General features: G+C 34.6%; 1 long non-coding RNA gene across 1 annotated transcript; it reads right to left on the bottom strand.

The window, feature by feature from the left end:
• Positions 1 to 212: 212 nt before the first annotated feature.
• On the bottom strand, positions 213 to 1,329 carry LOC107569988 (uncharacterized). Its single transcript, XR_001606976.1, has 5 exons — positions 1,286 to 1,329; positions 917 to 1,005; positions 623 to 725; positions 396 to 524; positions 213 to 247 (listed from the first exon to the last, which is right to left on the bottom strand). It is a non-coding gene; the product is annotated as an uncharacterized lncRNA (long non-coding RNA).
• Between the last annotated feature and the right edge of the window lie 5,190 nt (positions 1,330 to 6,519).

Below are 6,519 nucleotides of genomic sequence, written 5' to 3'. Positions count from 1 at the left end.
GCTGATTCCAACTGAAACTAAGGTCTGTCTCCAGAATCACACCAAGATTCCTGACTTGATTTTTATTTGTTAGACCCCTAGAGTCAAGGTATGCATTCACCTTGAGAACTTAATCTTTAAAAAAAAACAGTCCTTTTAAACGGCACACAATCCCATGAAATTTTATCAAAGAATTTTTTGTAGTATCCAGACTGACATTCACAAACTGTGTTATTTTGGGGTGTACATGGTGAAATCACCACCGCATCTGCCAGAGAAGTCAAAGAAAAAAGAGTGAACATCTAAACAAAATCAACACAGCAAGATATATAGCCTATATGCTACCTAAATGACATTTTAAGTTCATTACTGTAGTTGTCAAAGGAAAATTAAACTTATATAAGTATTATGCTTACTCCGCTTGGTGCATTTCTCGCATCTGAAGCAGTTTGGGAAATAGTTCATCTTGTCTAGGTATGTCCCTTTCGAACATTTCTCACATTGCGATGCCATGACACTAGAGCATTTCCTTATCAACTTATACCCTGAAGAATAATACATGACAGATGAAGCGATTAAACAGTATATTCCTCTGAAAAACTGTTGTTCCGATGCTATTGATTCAACATTTCAGACATTGTACCTGGAGCACATTTGTCACAGCAGAGCCCGTCGCTCCAGTATTCCTCTGTAGAACAATCCCTTTTGCTGCTGACGCTGCGCTGCCCCATCACAATGCCTACAACCTGTGGTAAAAGTTTAACAGTTCAGGCAGTCTGGCTTGGTACTGCTTAACTGGATGATATAATCACTGGGCTAACCCTTGAAACTGGTTTAACCTCAAAACAAAAGCAAAATATCTGTTCTGTGATTAATAACAGAATCATTATTCACATATTTGTGAAATTTGAAAACTGCTCACTTTCCAATGACTCACCAATGATAACAAAACGCATGGCAGGAGTTTCCTCATATGTTGTCCTTGGGTGTGAAACATGGTTCTTATAATGTGTGCAATCAACCCTTCTGGAAAAAAAGAAGAATATTTAATAGTATATATTTCAGTAGAAAACTGAAATTCTGAAAGAATAAAGACCAGTCAAGTATATATTTTCATTGAATTGTGATATACAAAACATACATATTCAGTACATAGTACAAATGTTTAAAATCTGTAATTCATTTTTGTATCCATTTAAATGTTACATTTTGTGTGAGATATAGTTGTATATAACTGTATCTCAATATAATATTAATATATTTGTAGAACTATAGAACTGATATAAAAAAGAGCACATGACTTTACCTCTGTCCACCAGGATCTAATGTAGAGTCGCTCCTAAATGACTGAAAAAATGAATGGAATGGAAGTCCTTTCAGGTTTTTATATAAGACGACAGTATTAGTCATCTTTTTACTATGACCACGCAACTAAGCAGTGCACAATAAATTTCGCAATAACAAAACAGTAAACCGGTCCAGATTTAATCATCACTACCTAGAAACTGAATGGGAAAAAACCTTCGAAAAGAGGAAGTCCGTTTCTCAGCTCTAGAATTTAAACATTCAGTGAATCACGTCTAGTTTTTATGTGATTTAAATTGCGTATAAAGGAGTCATGAGCCATCAAAAACATTTCATTGTAAACCTTGATTCATTACTGTACAACACTGTTGCAGAATAAAGAATATTACATTTAAACTTCTGTTCCACTAACATCTCTAACATGATATATGGCTTATCAACTAATTAAATAGGGCCTACCAGATATTAAATTAATAAAGAGATGTATATAAATTCTAAAATTTGTATTTATTTTGACCCCAATGATGGTTTTGCATTGTAACTGGCCTCAGACATTTCTGCTAAGATTCCCAAAAATGCCATACATTTTCAATTAATATATTTTTTTACACGTTTTGGCCAAAGGGAATGTACTGAATAAGCCATAAACCAAATCTGACTTATTCCAGTAAAATGACGTTTGAAGGAAGTTAATCTCTCCAGCAATACCACACAAGTTCCTGCTCAGAAATGCTGAATTTTTGTCAATAAATTTTGTCAACAGTAAATACTCAAACAAAATGTTTTATTTTAAACTAAAGCCAGATATTGAGGCATTGTGGATCATTGGTCTCATCATATTCATGAAAATTAAAAAATTAATCTTCATTGACAAGAACCACATGTACCTGCATCTTTTCATTCATTTGTGGATAGACCTCAAAGACACTTTATCCTTTATTTTACTGTTCAATCAATATAGTAACAGCTTATTAACTGACATTAATATTTTTCTCTCTCCATTATCAACATCAAATAGGGTTTGCCATAGTAGCTTGCACACTAGGGGACTAAAGATAAAAATATTATGGCATGAATTTCAATCAACTTCCTGTTTAAAGATATCTAATGTGCTATGTGGGCTATAAAGCATTAAGGTATTATAAACAATAACAGTTTGAATTTCTGAAAAGCGAAACAATGTGCATTGTGAAAGGTGCTATACAAATAAAATGGACATCACAATAAAACGTCAAGATTGAGTGTGGTACATCATGAACAAAATGTTTATGAATTAAAATATAATAGTAGTGATTTTGCTTTTGCCAACCTGGGGAGGTCCACTAGTGTGGTCAGAGAGGGGCACCAGCATAAACCGGGCCCTGGAATGTGCTGTTCACTACATAATTTTAGTATTTACTAATTTTCCATTTTTTTATTCAATAGGGTTTAATATTTTTTTAACTATATATTTACTGATTTTCCACAAATTACAAATAGACAAAACCATCAACAACATTCATTAATTTGGAGACAAGCAATAAATAAATAACATCGTACAGAGGTTCTCATTAATTGAATCCAAACAGTATAATTTGGCGATCCCAGGGTCCAAATAAACAGGGTTGAGTTTTTAAACGGGCAAAAAAAAACAAAAAAAAACCTCAGAAGCTCTTTTAAGTTCCACAGAAAAAGGAAAGTTATCAACATCAAATAGGGTTTGCCATAGTAGCTTGCACACTAGGGGACTAAAGATAAAAATATTATGGCATGAATTTCAATCAACTTCCTGTTTAAAGATATCTAATGTGCTATGTGGGCTATAAAGCATTAAGGTATTATAAACAATAACAGTTTGAATTTCTGAAAAGCGAAACAATGTGCATTGTGAAAGGTGCTATACAAATAAAATGGACATCACAATAAAACGTCAAGATTGAGTGTGGTACATCATGAACAAAATGTTTATGAATTAAAATATAATAGTAGTGATTTTGCTTTTGCCAACCTGGGGAGGTCCACTAGTGTGGTCAGAGAGGGGCACCAGCATAAACCGGGCCCTGGAATGTGCTGTTCACTACATAATTTTAGTATTTACTAATTTTCCATTTTTTTTCCAAAGAACAAGAACAAGCAATAAATAAATAACATCGTACAGAGGTTCTCATTAATTAAATCCAAACAGTATAATTTGGCGATCCCAGGGTCCAAATAAACAGGGTTGAGTTTTTAAAAGGGCAAAAAAACTCAGAAGCTCTTTTAAGTTCCACAGAAAAAGGAAAGACATACAGTTTTGGAATGACATGAGTGAGTAAATGATGACAAAAACTGTTCTGTTGACTGTCCTTCAGAAAAATCCTCTTTAAAAATCCTCAGAAAAACCTGTGGATTCTTCAGTTTTCCAGCATCTTTTGCATATTTGAACCCTTTCCAGCAGTGACTGTATGATTTTGAGATCCATCTTTTCACACTGAGGACAATTGAGGGACTCAAACACAGCTATTAAAAAGGTTCAAACATTCACTTATGCTCCAGAAGGCAACATGATGCATTAAGAGACTTTTTGAAATTGAAGATCAAGGTAAATTGTACTTGATTTGTCTTCCAGGAAACATGCAAGTATCTTCTGTTGCTTTCAATAGATTATATATATATATATAGAGAGAGAGAGAGAGAGAGAGAGAGAGAGAGAGAGGATAGAAAAATAGACTGTCTAGACCAGGGCTGCACAAACTCGGTCCTGGAGGGCCGGTGTCCTGCAGAATTGAGCTTCATCCCCAATAAGACACACCTGAAGCAGCTAATCAAGCTCTTACTAGTTATACTAGAAACTTCCAGGCAGGTGTGTTGAGGCAAGTTGGAGCTGACATGTACCTGCATCTTTTCATTCATTTGTGGATAGACCTCAAAGACACTTTATCCTTTATTTTACTGTTCAATCAATATAGTAACAGCTTATTAACTGACATTAATATTTTTCTCTCTCCATTATCAACATCAAATAGGGTTTGCCATAGTAGCTTGCACACTAGGGGACTAAAGATAAAAATATTATGGCATGAATTTCAATCAACTTCCTGTTTAAAGATATCTAATGTGCTATGTGGGCTATAAAGCATTAAGGTATTATAAACAATAACAGTTTGAATTTCTGAAAAGCGAAACAATGTGCATTGTGAAAGGTGCTATACAAATAAAATGGACATCACAATAAAACGTCAAGATTGAGTGTGGTACATCATGAACAAAATGTTTATGAATTAAAATATAATAGTAGTGATTTTGCTTTTGCCAACCTGGGGAGGTCCACTAGTGTGGTCAGAGAGGGGCACCAGCATAAACCGGGCCCTGGAATGTGCTGTTCACTACATAATTTTAGTATTTACTAATTTTCCATTTTTTTATTCAATAGGGTTTAATATTTTTTTAACTATATATTTACTGATTTTCCACAAATTACAAATAGACAAAACCATCAACAACATTCATTAATTTGGAGACAAGCAATAAATAAATAACATCGTACAGAGGTTCTCATTAATTGAATCCAAACAGTATAATTTGGCGATCCCAGGGTCCAAATAAACAGGGTTGAGTTTTTAAAAGGGCAAAAAAACTCAGAAGCTCTTTTAAGTTCCACAGAAAAAGGAAAGACATACAGTTTTGGAATGACATGAGTGAGTAAATGATGACAAAAACTGTTCTGTTGACTGTCCTTCAGAAAAATCCTCTTTAAAAATCCTCAGAAAAACCTGTGGATTCTTCAGTTTTCCAGCATCTTTTGCATATTTGAACCCTTTCCAGCAGTGACTGTATGATTTTGAGATCCATCTTTTCACACTGAGGACAATTGAGGGACTCAAACACAGCTATTAAAAAGGTTCAAACATTCACTTATGCTCCAGAAGGCAACATGATGCATTAAGAGACTTTTTGAAATTGAAGATCAAGGTAAATTGTACTTGATTTGTCTTCCAGGAAACATGCAAGTATCTTCTGTTGCTTTCAATAGATTATATATATATATATATATATATAGAGAGAGAGAGAGAGAGAGAGAGAGAGAGAGAGAGAGAGAGAGAGAGAGGATAGAAAAATAGACTGTCTAGACCAGGGCTGCACAAACTCGGTCCTGGAGGGCCGGTGTCCTGCAGAATTGAGCTTCATCCCCAATAAGACACACCTGAAGCAGCTAATCAAGCTCTTACTAGTTATACTAGAAACTTCCAGGCAGGTGTGTTGAGGCAAGTTGGAGCTAAACTCTGCAGGACACCGGCCCTCCAGGATTGTCTGTGTATTTAAGTTCCCTCCTCAGTTCCTTTGGTGGTCGGTTATTATAGTTGTGTATGCTGCTTGTGTTACCCTGTGTTTTGTAAGAATCTTCATCATCTTGGATTACTATTAAATGTTATTTGGATTACCGTCGTCTTCGTGTGCCTTCCTTCAACAAGAGTGTGACATAGACAAACTAAGATGACGAATGGAAAGAAACTGCGCACAGAGGTGGATTTATGACCTCATCAGTCTACAGACATTTGGGCTTGACTCCGTAACCTCTGTCTTAGAAGCCAAGTTTATTTACCATGACAATGCCAAAATACTATACAGTATAGTCAACATTTGAAGTGGATCAAAAAAATTCATCAAAGTTGTCCTAACAAAAGAACACATTTTGGTTTTAGGTTTTAGTGCGACTTTAATGAAAGGTTTTGATCCACTTCAAATGTTGACTACTGTATAATTACTAAACCAGAATTATAATGGCCGAATGCGTCATCTGAGTTATTGCGTCGAGACATCCTAAAAATAGCTAATTTATGCATTCTTTGTATTGTTTGTGAGAATACCTATTGAATGTTGCATTAAGATCTGACAAAAAGGTATTACAAACAGGTAAAAGTTAAAAACCGTATTAGTTTTATATATATATCTATATACTCTCACAACAGATCAAAAATGCACTTCTTTTTTTTTTCCCAAACATTTCCGATCACAAAGTAAGTGTCTCATCTACTTTTCCCTCACAGTAACTGCTAATTCTATTAAACTTTCATTTGGCTTTCTTCACAATCAGTTTAATACATTTGTCTGACTGATCTTAATGGTTAATCAGTGAATCATTTGGTTAGTCTATAAATTTCTATACTTATAGATTCTGAAGAACTGCATGGTTCCTGAAATGGATAACTGAGTATAATAAATTATTGAATTATTGTGTGTGTGTGTGTGTGTGTGTGTGTGAGAGAGAGAGAGAGA

This window comes from Sinocyclocheilus grahami, unplaced genomic scaffold (genome assembly GCF_001515645.1).
Source record: "Sinocyclocheilus grahami isolate Dianchi unplaced genomic scaffold, SAMN03320097.WGS_v1.1 scaffold1401.1, whole genome shotgun sequence".
Taxonomy (NCBI): Eukaryota; Metazoa; Chordata; class Actinopteri; order Cypriniformes; family Cyprinidae; genus Sinocyclocheilus; species Sinocyclocheilus grahami.
This window is presented reverse-complemented; position numbering and strand designations above follow the sequence as displayed.